The following is a 15,502-nucleotide window of genomic DNA, read 5'->3' as shown; positions in this document are numbered from 1 at the left end:
CATATGAATTTTAAAATAGTTTTTTCTAGTTTTGTGAAGAATGTCAATAATATTTTGATAGGAATAGCATTAAATTTGTAAATTGCTTTGGGTAATATGGCCATTTTAATGATATTGATTCTTCCTATGCATGAACATGGAATGTTTTTCCATTTGTTTGTGTCATCTCTGATTTTTTTGAGCAGTGTTTTGTAGTTCTTGTTGTAATGACCTTTTACCTCCCTGGTTAGCTGTATTCCTGGGTATTTTATTCTTTTTGTGGTAATTGTAAATGGGATTGCATTCCAGATTTGGCTCTTGGCTTGACTGTTGTTGGTGTATAGGAATGCCAGTGATTTTTGTATGTTGATTTTGTATCCTGAAACTTTGCTGAAGTTGTTTATCAGCTTAAGGAGCTTTTGGGCCAAGACTGTGGAGTTTTCTAGACACAGGATTATAATCATCTGCAAAGAGGGATAGTTTGACTTCCTCTCTTTCTATTTGGATGCACTTTCTTTCTCTTGCCTGACTGCCCTGGCCAGGACTTCCAATACTATGCTGAAAATAAGTGGTGAGAGAGGACATTTTTGTCTTTTGCCAGTTTTCAAGGGGAATGCTTCTAGCTTTTGCCCATTCAGTATGATGTTGGCTGTGTGTCTGTCATAGATGGCTGTCATTATTTTGAGGTATATTCCTTCAATACTTAGTTTATTGAGAGTTGTTAACATGAGGGAATGTTGAATTTTATCAAAAGACTTCTGCATCTACAATTTTTAATACATGTATTTGACTTAAGATCTAAAGTTAAAGAACTCTACCCTCATTTATATTATACAGTGACTTAAATCTTTCACTCCAATCACTTCCTCCATATACATGTTATCATTTTATAATATTTTTGTTCCAACTTTCTATTTATACCACTCAAAATTAACCTTTATTACCACTTTATATAATCAATGCTTATTTAGTAAGCCCAAATTTATGTATAATTAAATACATATACAATTTTTAAATTATCATCGTATTGTATATTTATTCCTGAGTTAGATTTCCTTCTTTTAGAAGTATATCCTTTAGTTGTTCTTTAACCATAGGTCAATTACTGGTAAATATTTAAGTCTTTATCTAAAAAATTTTCCCCTTACTCGAATGTTTCTTTATTTGGGGATAAACTTCTAGGTAGATACTTATTTTCTCTAGCTACTTTGACAATATAATACTGCTGAACAACTGAATACCAGCTTCTATTGTTGCTGTTGATGTCTAAAATTACTCTAATTTTTATTATCTATGGCTAATATCTTCATTCTCTCCAGTTATTTCAAGATATTCTATTTGATTTAGGGGTTTTTCATTTTCACTTCAGTGTGTATATGTATAGATTTTTTTTATCTTGCTTAAGATGTTTTAGCCTTTCTACATCTGAAGATTTATGTCTATCATGAAGTCTGGATAATCCTTATTTGAAATTGCTTTGAATATTGTCTCTCCCTCCATTCTCTTTATTCTCATCTTCTGGAAATTTTATTAGATGAATGCTGAACTTTCTCTTTCATCCCCTATGTTTCTGAACCCATCTTTTACATTTTCCATCTCTCTATCTATGCATATACCCTGGGTAATTTTCTCAGTTCTATCTACCAGGTCACTAATTCTCTCCTAAGCTGTGTTTAATCTCATATTTAGTCATTCATGGAGTTTTTAATTTTAATGATTATATTTTTCGTTCTAGAAGTTCTATCTGATTATTTTCCAAGACTTCTTTTTTCTGTTTCATAGTGTCTTGTGCTTTCATTATGTTAAGCAGATTCAGGGTTGTTACTAAGGTACAGCCTGGCTTAGCCTGCCTAATTCAGTATGCTTATTTGCATTGTTATCGTATGTCTCCCTACTAGATTATATGCTTATGAGGGCAGAAACACATCTGTGCTTAATCAAGTGAGGTCGTTATTAACTTTTATACTCCAATTATTTCATCTTTGGCCAAGGGGAGCCAATGCTGGCTTCTATGTGCTTTTGACCCAGCTCCACTTACTTTTTGACAGCATCATTATTTTCTAGTAAGAGAAGGTGTCCCAGACTCATCTTGTACATTACCAGCCTGTGACCTGGAATCAGTCATTTTTCCAAAGAGCCCTGGTTCCCCACAGTACCATGATGAGGGAATATTTAGGACCAAGTTCTGGGTGATAGGAGTACTCATTTCTCCTGGGGTGCTTCTAAGCTTTTTCATTGAACACAGTGAAGAAATAGAAATATGTTAATATTTTAAATAGTGAATTTAATTTAATATTTCTAATTCAAAATAACATTATAGGAGTCTTAGTTAATTCCTTTGATTTCTTAATAGCTTTATGGATGCATAATTTAGACACAATGAAATTCACTCTTTTTTTTTTTTTTTTTTGACGGAGTCTTGCTCTGTCGCCAGAGCAAGAGTGCAGTGGCACAATCTTGGCTCACTGCAGTCTCTGCCTCCTGCAATCAAGCAATTCTCCTGCCTCAGCCTCCCGAGTAGCTGGGACTACAGGCACACGCCGCCAAGTCTGGCTAATTTTTTTGTATTTTTAGTAGAGATGGGGTTTCACCATGTTGGCCAGGATGGTCTTGATCTCCTAACCTCATGATTCGCCTGCCTCGGCCTCCGAAAGTGCTGGGATTACAGGCGTGAGCCACTGCGCCCAGCCGAAATTCACTCATTTTTAGGTATACAATTGTGTAACATCAAAACCCTAAAATATTTTCTCATGCCCCTTTGCAGTTGATTCCCTCTCCTGACCCTCATCCCTGGCAACTACTGATCTACCTCTGTCACTTTAGTTTACGTTTACTAGAATTTTACATAAATGGCATCATATTGTTAAAAATTATAGGGGGCCTTTTTTGGGGGGGGAAATGGGGTCTCACTCTGTCACCCAGGCTGGAGTGCAATGGTATGTCACAGGTCACTATAGCATTGACCTCCCGGACACAAGTGATCCATCTGCTTCAACCTCCCCAGTAGCTAGGACTACAGGTGTGCACCACCACATTGGGCTAATTTTCTTATTTTTATTTTTTGTAGAGATGTGGTCTTGCTGTGTTGCCCAGGCTGGTCTTGAATTCCTGGGCTCAAGCAATCTTCCCACCTTGACCTCCTAAAGTGCTGGAATTACAGGTGTGAGCCCATGCCCTGCCAGGATGCCATTGTTTTGGACTAAACTCCTATACTGGGCCCCAATGGACGAGACTAAAACTCAAAATGGAGTTACCCCGGCTCACCAAACCAAAGCTAAGCTGTTATCTGGCCTTTTGAGAAAACAGGAGTGAGAAGGAGCCTAATTTCCCAAACAGGCCAATTTCAACCTTCTATCAGCATGAGAATGAAGTTTCCTCTGTTTTAATCCTTACAACAAAGAGTAACCTGGAGTAACCTGTTGTTAACCCATCAGTTATCTTCCCATTGTTCTGTCTTCCTGTCCCTGACTTACAAAGAAAGTAACTTTGAAATGACCAATCCACTTTTTGTTATTTGTTTTGCTTTCTTCAGCCCTTTTACTGTCTATAAAACCAACATCCTCTGCTTGAGCCATGGGAACAATTATTCTAGCTTATGGAATAAATGTTACCCAATTCTAGAATCTTGATAAAGCCAACTGAGACCTTTAAACTAAATTTGTTGCAACATTTTTTTGATAATATGATATGTAGTTTTTTGTGTCTGACCTCTTAATGCTTTTGAGATTATACATTTCTGTATATATTAATATTATGTCAGTTTTTATTGCTGAAAATATAATTCCATTGTATGAGTATACAACAGTTTCTTTATCCATGATGGACATTTGTGTTGTCCCCAGCTTTTGACTATTATTAATAAGGCTGCTGTAAACATTCCAGTACAAGTCTTTGTGTGGACATGTGTTTTCTTTTTCTCTTGAAAACAACACCTAAGAATAGAATTGTTGGAAAATATCAGTGCATGTTTAATTTTATTAGATATGCCAAGCTGCTTTTCAAAGAAGTCGAACAATTTTGCATTCCCATCAGCATGTATGAAAGTTCTAATTATGCCACAAGCTTGTCATCACTTGTATCATCAGACTTTTTCACTTTAATGATTCTAGTGATTGGGTAATGGTATCCCATTATAGTTTTCATTTGCATTTCCCTGCTGATTGGTGATATTGAACATCTTTTCTTATGCAACTCAATTTTATAATTTTCTTTTGCACTAAAATTATAATTTTATAATTTTCTTTTGCACTGAAAATTATGGTTGCTAACAGCTGTTTGTTTGCATTAATGGATTTATTTCCCTATATCTTTTCCACTGCTATTAGTTGCTGGCTGTAAGATTCAATAATTCATGGGAAGCAGCAAAGTGAGACAGTGAGGCTTTTGGAGTCTGTATTGACCCTGTACCAACACCTTCAGGCTGAGTGATCTTGGACAAGTCCCTTAAGATCTCCAAGCCTCTGTCTCTTATTTTTTAAATGGAGATTGTTATCATCAATAATAATTGTTATTATTAACTACTGTTCATTAAACACCTTCTAAATTCTAGGCTTTATGCTAAGTGCATTACTTAGCATACTAAGTATGGTTATGTTATGTAAAGTACTTAGAACAGTGCATAGAACAGAGTGAGCACTATATTTGTATTATATTAAAAAAATTTTTTTTTGTGGTAAAATAGTCACAACATAAAATCTACCATTTTGACCATTTTTAAGTGTACAGTTCAGTAGCATTAATTACCCTCACCTTGTTGTGCAACCATCACCACCATTCATCTCCTGAACTTTAATCATCCATACTAAAAACCTGTACCCATGATACACTAATTCCTCTTTTCCCCTCCCTTCAGCCCCGGACAGCCACTGTTCTACTTTATTTATCTATAAATTTGACTATTCTAAATACCTCATATAAGTGTAATAATACATTATTTGTCCTTTCTGTCTGACTTATTTCACTTAGCATAGTATCTTCAAGGTTCATCTATGTTGTAGTATGTATCAGAACCTCATCCCTTTTTAAGGCTGCCTTACTTATTTTCTGCCTGGTTGTTTTATCCATTATCGAAAGTGGGTTACTAAATACTATGACTATTATTGTAGAACATTCTACTATCTTCAATTTTGTCAACTTTTCCTTCATATATTTTGAGGGTCTGTTATTAGGTGTATAAATGTAGTAATCATTATCATCATTGTTATTAATCTTGACGATTAATAATTTTTTTTGAGACGGAGTCTCGCTGTGCACCCAGGCTGGAGTACAGTGGCAGGATCTCAGCTCACTGCAACCTCCGCTTCCCGGGTTCAAGTGATTCTTCTGCCTCAGCCTCCCGAGTAGCTGGGACTACAGGCACATGCCACCATACCCAGCTAATTTTTGTATTTTTAGTAGAGACATGGTGTCACCGTATTGGCCAGGATGGTCTCAAACTCCTGACCTTGTGATCTGCCCGCCTTGACCTCCCAAAGTGCTGGGATTATAGGCATGAGCCACCATGCCCGGCCAAAGTAAGACCATTTTTATCCCCATTTTGTATATGAGGAAAATAATATACAGAGAAAAGAGGTATCTTACCTGAGGTCAACACTTATGATAATAATTTTTTTTTAAGAGATTAGGTCTTGCTATGTTGCCCAGGTTGGTTTCAAACTTCTGGCCTCCAGTGATCCTCTCACCTCACCTTCCCAATGTGCTGGGATTACAGGCATGAGCCACTATGCCTGGCTCATAATGATAATTTTTAAAAATGCATTTGTCACTATTGGAGATAGCTATTGTGTCCATTCTTAACTCTGAATTTGGCAATTAATGGAAATTATTAAGCATTGATTCTGACTTTCCTATTCAAACTGCATGTCAAATTATATATAACCATAAAGCCTTGGCTGATGAAGAAATATTTATTTCTTACAAAAGAATTCCAGCTAGAAAGTGTTGATGAAATTAGAAAAACACTTTTTTGTAACCCCTCATGGAATAATATTCTAGGTAATAATGAATGGATACAAAATACATTTGATGAAAGTTCAGTGGATATGTTTCCTATTGCTATTGCAACAAATTACCAGAAAGTAAGTGGCTTAAAACAATAATAAAGTAAGTGTATTATCTTATAGTTCTGAAGGTTAGAAGTCTAAAATGCATTTCAATGAGCTGAAATCAAGGTTCACACAGGCTGTGTTCCTAATGCAGGCCTGTCCTAGTCTGTTTTATGCTGTTATAACAGAATACCACAGATTGGCTAATTTATAATGAATAAAAATTTATTGACTCACAGTTCTGGAGGCTGGGAAGTCCAATATCAAGGTGCCAGTACCTGGTAAGGGCCTTCTTGCTGCATCATGGCATGGCAGAAGGCATCACATGGTGGAAGGGCAAAGAGAGGCAGAAGAGGGCCAAACTTGCCCTTTTATAATGGCATTAATCTCACCCATTAGGGCAGAGTCCTCATGGTCTAATCACCCCTTAAAGGTGATCTAATTACAATGGCAATTAAATTTCAACATGAGTCTTGGGGAAGATAAAGATTCAAACCATAGCCAGGCCCTAGGAAAGAATCAAATTATTTGCCTTTTCCAGGTTCTAGAAGCTGCCTACATTCCTTGGCTAGTTGCCCCTTCCTCTTTCTTCAACGCCAGCAGTGGAACAGCTTCAAACCTCTCTCTGACTCTGACCCCCTCTAAGCCTCCCTTTTCCACTTTAAAGGACCTTGTGATTAATTGGGTTCACCTGCGTTATCCATGATACGCCCATGATAATCCTTTTAAGGTCAGCTGATTAGGAACTTTAATTCCATCTGCAACATTTATTTTCTCTTGCCATGTAACAACATATTCACAGGTTCTGGAGATTAGGGCATAACCATATCTAGGAGAGGGCATTATTTTGTCTGCCACAATGGGGAACTGTAGACTTATGAGGTGTCAAGTTACCAACTCACAGATTAGAGGTTGGTTATAAGGTGGAAAACACACTTTAACAATGAAGGAGTCAGACTATCCCCACCTGAACCCACTGGTAGATCTTAACATCTCTAGAGGTGGAACCATCAAACATGGCATGCATTCTAATGTTATGTAATATAAATAACATTGCCCATGAAACAGTCTTACCAAGAAAGCTTTATTTTACTTTAAGCAATCTTTTGGGTCTTTCAGTTTACCAGAAATACAGGGAAGAGTAGAAAAAGTTAAATGATACCATGAAGAAACAATCAGACAAATCCTGAAGATGGGTCATTCTAGTGGAAAGCTGCCTCTATGTCCTTAGTAAATCACTGGCATTAAAAAAAAAAAAACAGTTGAGGGTCTGGCACGGTGGCTCACACCTGTAATCCCAGCACTTTGGGAGGCCGAGGCGGGCGAATCACGAGGACAGGAGATCGAGACCATCCTGGCTAACACGGTGAAACCCCATCTCTGTTAAAAATACAAAAAATTAGCCAGACATGGTGGCGGGCGCCTGTAGTCCCAGTTACTCGGGAGGCTGAGGCAGGAGAATGGCGTGAACCCAGGAGGCGGAGCTTGCAGTGAGCCGAGATCGCGCCACTGCACTCCAGCCTGGGTGACAGAGCAAGACTCCATCTCAAAAACAAAACAAAACAAAAAAAAGTTGGGGACTGTTCTGGGTTAAATGATACTGGTTCCTCCAGGAGCAGACCCTGATACATGGATCCGAGTTTATTTGGGAGGTACTAGAGATACCAGTAGAGAAGTGAGGCAGTGAAACAGAAAAAGAAGAGAGTCCATGATGGGTTTGTTGTTGAGCTGGCCACCACAGTGAGCAGCCGGACCTCAATCCCAGGAGAAACTCACAGTGACACAAAACACCAGATTCACAAAGGGCAAGGCAGCTGAAGTATTTATACACTGACTCACAAAAGTAATTTGTAGAGAACTGGTCCTTGGGTGTGTTAATTTGGCACTTTGGGCCTTTGGTAAACAGGGAAAGCTGTCTTTTACCAGTGGTGTGCCTCAAATATTTCGCACCTGTGGGGCATTGCAATTTAAGTCCCTTTCTCTATATGAAAAATTAGGTTCATAAATTATTATGAAATGAAAGTAGTGGGAAAAATTACATAGAAAAGAAATGCAGACAGTGACGGTTCTTTTGATGAAATCTGTATGTATAAGTATGACATAAAATAATATTAAATAAAAATTACAGGATCAAAAAGGAAAACATAAACACTTTAAAGATAATTAAAACCTTACATTACATTAAAGTCTTATATTTCAATTTTTTTTCTTTAAAATGTGAGTTGTGTACAGGGGGTTAAATGCTTTTTAGACAAGAAAAAAAAACTGCACTAGAATCAACTTATTCATCGTCATTTTCTTCACCTTCATCTTCCTCCTCCTCCCGATCCTCTTCATCTTCCTCCCCTTCCTTCTTCTTCTTGCTTTTTTCAGCCTTGATGACTCCCTTTTTTGCTGCATCAGGCTTTCCTTTAGTTCAATATGCAGCAAGATCCTTTTTGTATTTTTCCTTCAGCTTCACAGCTGTCTTTTCATAAGGCTGCTTGTCATCTGCAGCAGTGCTATTCCACATGTCTCCCAGTTTCTTTGCAACATCACCAATGGACAGGCCAAGATGTTCTTTGATTTGGGGCAACACTCAGAACAGAACACGAAACAGGCTGCAGGAGGCCACTTGGGTGCATTGGACTTGAACTTCTTTTTTGTCTCCCCTTTAGGGAGGATATAGATTTTCATTTCTCTTTCATAACGGGCCTTGTTTGCCTTTGCCATATCTTCAAATTTTCCTTTCTGTTTAGCAGATATGGTCTTCCACCTCGCTGAGCACTTTTTTTTTTTCTTTTTCTGAAACAGAGTCTCTCTGTCGCCCAGGGTGGAGTCCAGTGGTGAGGTCTTGGCTCACTGCAGCCTCCGCCTCCCGGGTTCAAGCAATTCTCTTGCCTCAGCCTCCCGAGGAGCTGGGATTACAGGCACCCGCCACCACATCTGGCTAATATTTAGATTTTTAGAAGAGACGGGGTTTCACTATGTTGACCAGGCTAGTCTTGAACTCCTGACATCAAGTGATCTGCCTGCCTCGGCCTCCCAAAGTGCTGGGATTACAGGCATGAGCCACCGCACCTGGCCTCTCTCTGAGCACTTCTTAGAAAACTCTGAGAAGTTGACTGAAGCTTCTTATGCTCCTTCTGACAAGTTTTCACAAGAAATGCATATGATAACATTTTGCCTCTCGGCTTCTTAGGATCTCCTTTGCCCATGTTTAGTTATTTTTTTCCTCAGTGAGGCACAGAGTCACCCAGTGCTCATCTGGCTCCCACTTGCCCTGGCGCTGTCTCTGTGGAGCTCAGTGTACTGTAACAGCTGTCAGAGCAGGCCTCCTCACTCTCTCCACTCTGTGAAAAGTTTCTTTTACATGAAGCAACCCATATATAAATGGTTTGTCAAAAATTCCTAAAAACCAATTTCACAAGTTCCAAAAATGATAATACTGTACATTACTTTGTTTTAGAGGGATGAATTCTAGTGGATTTCAATGGTCTCCAGAATTGAAAATTTCCACTAGAGAATTTTCACAATTCAACACAAAAAAACAAAAAAACAAACTCCCCCATTTTATTTTGAAAATCCAATAATATTGCTGAGTGATAGCAAATATTGGCATTATTTGAGTCATTGCTTTAAAATGAGTATATAGCTCTTGGTAGAAATGATCAAGTCATTCAAGCATAGTCTTTTTATTTATTCTGGCATCTTTTGTCATTTCTCCTGGGATTCTTCTTCAAAGTTTGATTCTTTTTTTCCTTGTAAATATCCATTCTTTTTGTGTGGCATAGCCAAAAGTCTTCTCCACATTTTTTATGTGCCAGTGTTCAAGACTGAGATTTACTATACATTACTCAAGGCTGATTCTGGCTCTTCACAAAAATTTTTGTCTTATTTTAATAAATGGCCACAACCACCTCAACTTTCAGCAATCACCAACCTGATAAGTCAGCAGCCATCAACACTGAAGCAAGACCCTCCACTAGCAAAAAAATTGTGACTTGCTGAAGCCTTAGCTGATCACCAGAATTTTTTTAGCAATAAAGTATTTTCAATTAAGGTATGTACATTGTTTCTTTAGATATAATGCTAGTGCACATTTAATAGACTATGGTATAGTATAAACATAACTTTTATACACACCGAGAAACCAAAATTTGTGTGACTTGCTTTATTATGATATTCACTTTATTGCAGTCATCTGAAACTGGATCCATAATATCTTGAAGGTATGACTGTATCTCGAAAGTCAACATTAACCTAACATCACAACTAAAAGAACTAGACAGACAAGAGCAAACAAATCCCAAAGCTGGCAGAAGACAGGAAATAACCAAAACCAGGGCTGAAATGAAAGAAATTGAGACACAAGAAATCATTCAAAAGATCAACAAACCCCGGAGCCAGTCTTTCGAAAAAAATTAATAAAATAGACCACTAGCTAGACTAATAAAGAAGAAAGAGAGAAGATTCAAATAAACACAATCAGAAACAACAAAGGGGATTAACACTGACCCCATAGAAATACAAACAACTGTCAGGATAGTACAAATATCTCTATGCACATAACCTAGAAAATCTAGAAGAAATTGATAAATTCCTGGACACATATACTCTCCCAAGACTGAAGCAGGAAGAAAATGAATCCCTGCACAGACCAGTTAACAAGCTCTGAAATTGTCAGTAATAGCTTACCAACCAAAAAAAGCCCAAGACCAGATGGATTCACAGCCGAATGCTATCTCATGTACAAAGAAGAGCTGGTACCATTCCTGCTAAAACTATCACAAAAAATTGAGGAGGAGAGAATCCTCCCTAACTCATGCTATGAGCTCAGCATCATCCTGATACTAAAATCTGGTAGAGACATAAAAACAAAAAACAAAACAAAACAAAACAAAACAAAACAAAAAACCCACTTTAGGCCAATAATATCCTTGGTGAACATTGATGCAAAAATCCTCAACAAAATACTGGCAAACTGAATCCAACAGCACATCAAAAAGCTTATCTGCCACAATCAAGTAGGCTTCATCTCTGGGATGCAAGTTTGGTTCAACATATGCAAATCAATAAATGTGATTTATCACATAAATACAACTAAAGACAAAAACCACATGATTATCTCAATAGATGCAGAAAATGCTTTCAATAAAATTCAAAACTCCTTCATGTTAAAAACTCTCAATAAACTAGATATTGAAGGAATATATCTCAAAATAATGAGAGCCATCTATCACAAACCCACAGCCAACATCATACTGAATGGGCAAAAACTGGAAGCATTCCCCTTGAAAATCAGCACAAGACAAGGATGCCCTCTCTCACCACTCCTATTCAACATAGTATTGGAAGTCCTGGGCAGGGCAATTAGACAAGAGAAAGAAATAAAGGGCATCCAAATAAGAAGAGAAGAAGTCAAACTATCCCTGTTTGCAGATGACATAATCCTATATCTAGAAAACCCCATAGTCTCAGTCCAAAAGCTCCTTAAGCTGGTAAACGACTTCAGCAAAGTCTCACAATACAAAATCAATGTGCAAAAATCACTAACATTCCTGTACACCAACAACAGCCAAACCGAGAGCCAAATCAGGAACACAATCCCATTCACAATTGCCACAAAAAATTATAAAATACCTAGGAATACAGCTAACCAGGGAGGTGAACAATCTTTACAATGAGAACTATAAAACACTGCTCAAAAAAATTAGAGATGACAAAAACAAATGGAAAAACATTCCATGCTCACGAATAGAAAGAATAAATATCATTAAAATGGCCATACTGCTCAAAGCAACTCATAGATTCAATGCTATTCTTATTAAACTATCATTGATATTTTTTGCAGAACTAGAAAAAAACTATTTTAAAATTCATATGGAACCAAAAAAAAAAAAAAAGCCTGAAGAGCTAAGGCAATCCAACTCCACTCAAAGTATACTACAGGGCTACAGTAATCAAAACAGCACAGCACTGGTACAAAAACAGACACATAGAGTAATGGAACAGAACAGAAAGCCCAGAAATAAGGCCACACAGCTACAAGTATCTGATCTTCAACAAAGCTGACAAAAATAAGCAATGGGGAAAGGATTTCCTGTTCAATGAATGGTGCTGGGATAACTGTCTGCCCATAGGCAGAAGATTGAGATTGGACCCCTTCCTTATACCATATGCAAAAATTAACTCAAGATGAATTAAAGACTTAAATCGAAAACCTAAAACTACAAAATCCCTGGAAGAAAACCTAGGTAATACCATTCTGGACTTAGATTTCATGATGAAGACACCAAAAGCAATGGCAACAAAAGCAAAAATTGGCAAATGGGATCTATTTATACTAACAAGCTTCTGGACAGCAAAGGAAACTATCAACAGAGTGAACAGACAACCTATAAAATGGGAGAAAATTTTTGCAAGCTATGCATCTGACAAAGGTCTAATATCCACAATAATCCAATCCACAATACTGCTATCCACAATAGCATCTATCAGGAACTTAAACAAATTTACAACAAACAACCCCATTAAAGTGGGCAAATGACATGAACACTTTTCAAAAGAAGACATACATGTGGCCAACAATCATATGAAAAAAAGCTCAACATCACTGATCATTAGAGAAATGCAAATCAAAACTACAGTGAGATACCATCTCACACCAGTCAGAATAGCTAGTATTAAAAAGTCAAAAAACAACAGATGCTGGCATGGTTGTGGAGAAAAGGGAACAAATTTACATATTGGTGGGAGTGTAAATTAGTTCATTGTGGAAGACAGTGTAGCAATTTCTCAAAGACCTAAAGACAGAAATACCATTCGACCCAGCAATCCCATTACTGGGTATATACCCAAAAGAATATAAGTCATTCTATCATAAAGACATGCATGCATGCATAGGTTCATTGCAACACTATTCACAATAGCAAATACATGGAATCAACCTAAATGCCCATCAACAGAAGACTGGGCAAAGAAAATGTGGTACATATATGCCATGGAATACTATGCAGTCATAAAAAGAGTGAAATCATGTCCTTTGCAGGAACATAGATGGAGCTGGAGGCCATTATCCTTAGCAAACTAACTCAGAAACAGAAAACCAAATACCGCATGTTCTCACTTGTAAGTAGGAGCTAAATGATGAGACCACATGGACACAAAGAGGGAAATAACAGACACTGGGGCTTACCAGAGGGTGGAGGTTGGGAGGAGAGAGAGGAGCAGAAAAAATAACTATTGGGTAGTAGGCTGAGTACCTGGGTGATGAAATAATCTGTACATCAAACCCCTGTGCCATGAGTTTACCTATATAAAAACCTGCACACCTGTATCCCTGAACTTAAAAGTTAAATAAAAAAATAAAAATAAATTGTCCTTACTGTGCACACAGCTTAATTTGCCTGGTATAATCTGTTTCAGTGTTATAACTACATTTGGCAGCATTTTTTATAGATGAGGAGAGATCAAAAAGAATGGATAATGTTTTTTCTAAAAAGATGCAACAAAAATTTTTTATTGTAAATTGACAATTTATAACTGTATAAATTTATGGGTTACAAAGTGATGTCATAAATTGTGGATACAAGGTATAATAATTAAATCAAGCTAGTTAACATACCCAATACTTCAAATACATTTCCTTTTTTTTTTTTTTTTTTTGAGATGGAGTTTTGCTCTTGTTGCCCAGGCTGGAGTGTAATGGTAAGATCTCAGCTCACCACAACCTCTGCCTCCCGGGTTCAAGCGATTTTCCCACTTCAGCCTCCCAAGTAGCTGGGATTACAGGCATGCGCCATCACGTCCAGCTAATTTTGTGTTTTTAGTAGAGACACGGTTCCTCCATGTTGGTCAGGCTGGTCTCGAACTCCTGACCTCAGGTGATCTCCTGCCTTGGCCTCCCAAAGTGCTGGGATTACAGGCATGAGCCACCACAGTTCAAATACATTTCTGTGATGAGAACATTAATTTTGAAATGTATAATACTCCACTATTAAGTATATGCACCACTCAAAAAAAGTATAACAGAAGTGTACAATAGAACTCAAAAAGAGTATAAAACATATTTTTCCTGTCTGAGATTTTGCACCCTTTGACCATCATTAAATTTTTTTTGTTTTGGAGATATTCTCACTCTTTCACCCAGGCTGGAATGCAATGGCACAATCCCAGCCCACCACAACCTCTACTTCCTGGGTTCAAGTGACTCTTCTGCCTCAGCCTCCGCAGCAGCCGGGACCACAGGCACGCGACACCACACCCGACCAACTTTTTCTGTATTTTTAGTAGAGATGGGGTTTCACCACATTGTCTAGGCTGGTCTCGAACTCCTGACCTCAGGTGGTCCGCCCACCTCGGCCTCCCAAAGTGCTGGTACCACAGGTACAAGCCACTGTGCCTGGCCTAAATTTTTATGAGGCAAAATATCAATTTCAAAACAGCATCAAAAAGTGAGCAGGCCAGGCATGGTGGCCACACCTGCAATCCCAGCACCCTAGGAGGCCAAGGCATATCTTTCTGTACTAAAAATACAAAAATATTTGTCTCTACTAAAAAATACCAAAAAAAGAAAAAAAAAGCCCACTGGGCATGGTGGTGCATGCCTGCAATCCCAGCCACTTGGGAGGCTGAGGCAGGAGAACCGCCCGCACCTGGGAGGCAGAAGCTGCAGTGAGCCAAGATCACGCCACTGCACCCCAGCCTGGGCAACAAGAGCGAAACTTCATCTCAAAAAAAAAAAAAAAAAAAAAAAGAGTCAGCGTATTTAACCATCCTCATCTGATAATAGAGCAAATAGGTCAACAGAATAATAATTCATGCTATTGCATGAGTAATGAACTGGCAACAAGAGAAAGTTGGTGGAAGGAAAGGCAGAGGAAATGTGTCTTGTAAGAATTAGAATCAAGGGGCTCCATAATCATCGGACATCCATTCAATGTTGTATCTATGGTTAGAAATGCACATGATAGGAACTCCAGGAATCTTACAGATTCTTCTTTTAAGGTCCCAGTCAACTGTGGCCATAATGTAACACTTATGCTACTAAGCAGTCATCTGCATAGGTTCCTTGGTGTGCACATGGTAATAGTTCAAATCTTGGATCCTTGGTGATCCTTAGAGCCACTCTATACTTCTGCCCCAATTTCTCAATTTCAGCCATTACACAATCAGTTATACAAGGGATACACTTGGCATACAGACAGTCCATCATTGACTGCATTAAGTCCAGTTTGGCTTTTATGGAAAAGTTGATAAAGTTGGCATCAATGAGGATGTGGTAAGGTGGGCCGAGCTGTGTATTATATTGGAAAAATAAGCGGGAAGGGTGTCGGGGAACTTCCCTTTCCTTTAATGTGCTGGGATCCTTCTTTTCTTTCTTTTTAGGTTTTAATCTATCCTTTTCTTTAAGCCTCTGATCTCTGAGACTAAGCATTTGCTTCATGGTTGCGTACTTCCTTGTTTTATTTTGCTTCCCCACGGTCACATCACACTTC

General features: G+C 38.1%; 2 pseudogenes; both read right to left on the bottom strand.

Moving 5' to 3' along the window:
- Positions 1-8,250: 8,250 nt before the first annotated feature.
- Positions 8,251-9,220, bottom strand: LOC106634841 (high mobility group protein B1-like; annotated as a pseudogene).
- A 5,008-nt stretch (positions 9,221-14,228) lies between these two features.
- Positions 14,229-15,502, bottom strand: LOC100975750 (rRNA-processing protein FCF1 homolog; annotated as a pseudogene).

Source organism: Pan paniscus, chromosome 1 (assembly GCF_029289425.2).
Source record: "Pan paniscus chromosome 1, NHGRI_mPanPan1-v2.0_pri, whole genome shotgun sequence".
NCBI lineage: Eukaryota > Metazoa > Chordata > Mammalia > Primates > Hominidae > Pan > Pan paniscus.
This window is presented reverse-complemented; position numbering and strand designations above follow the sequence as displayed.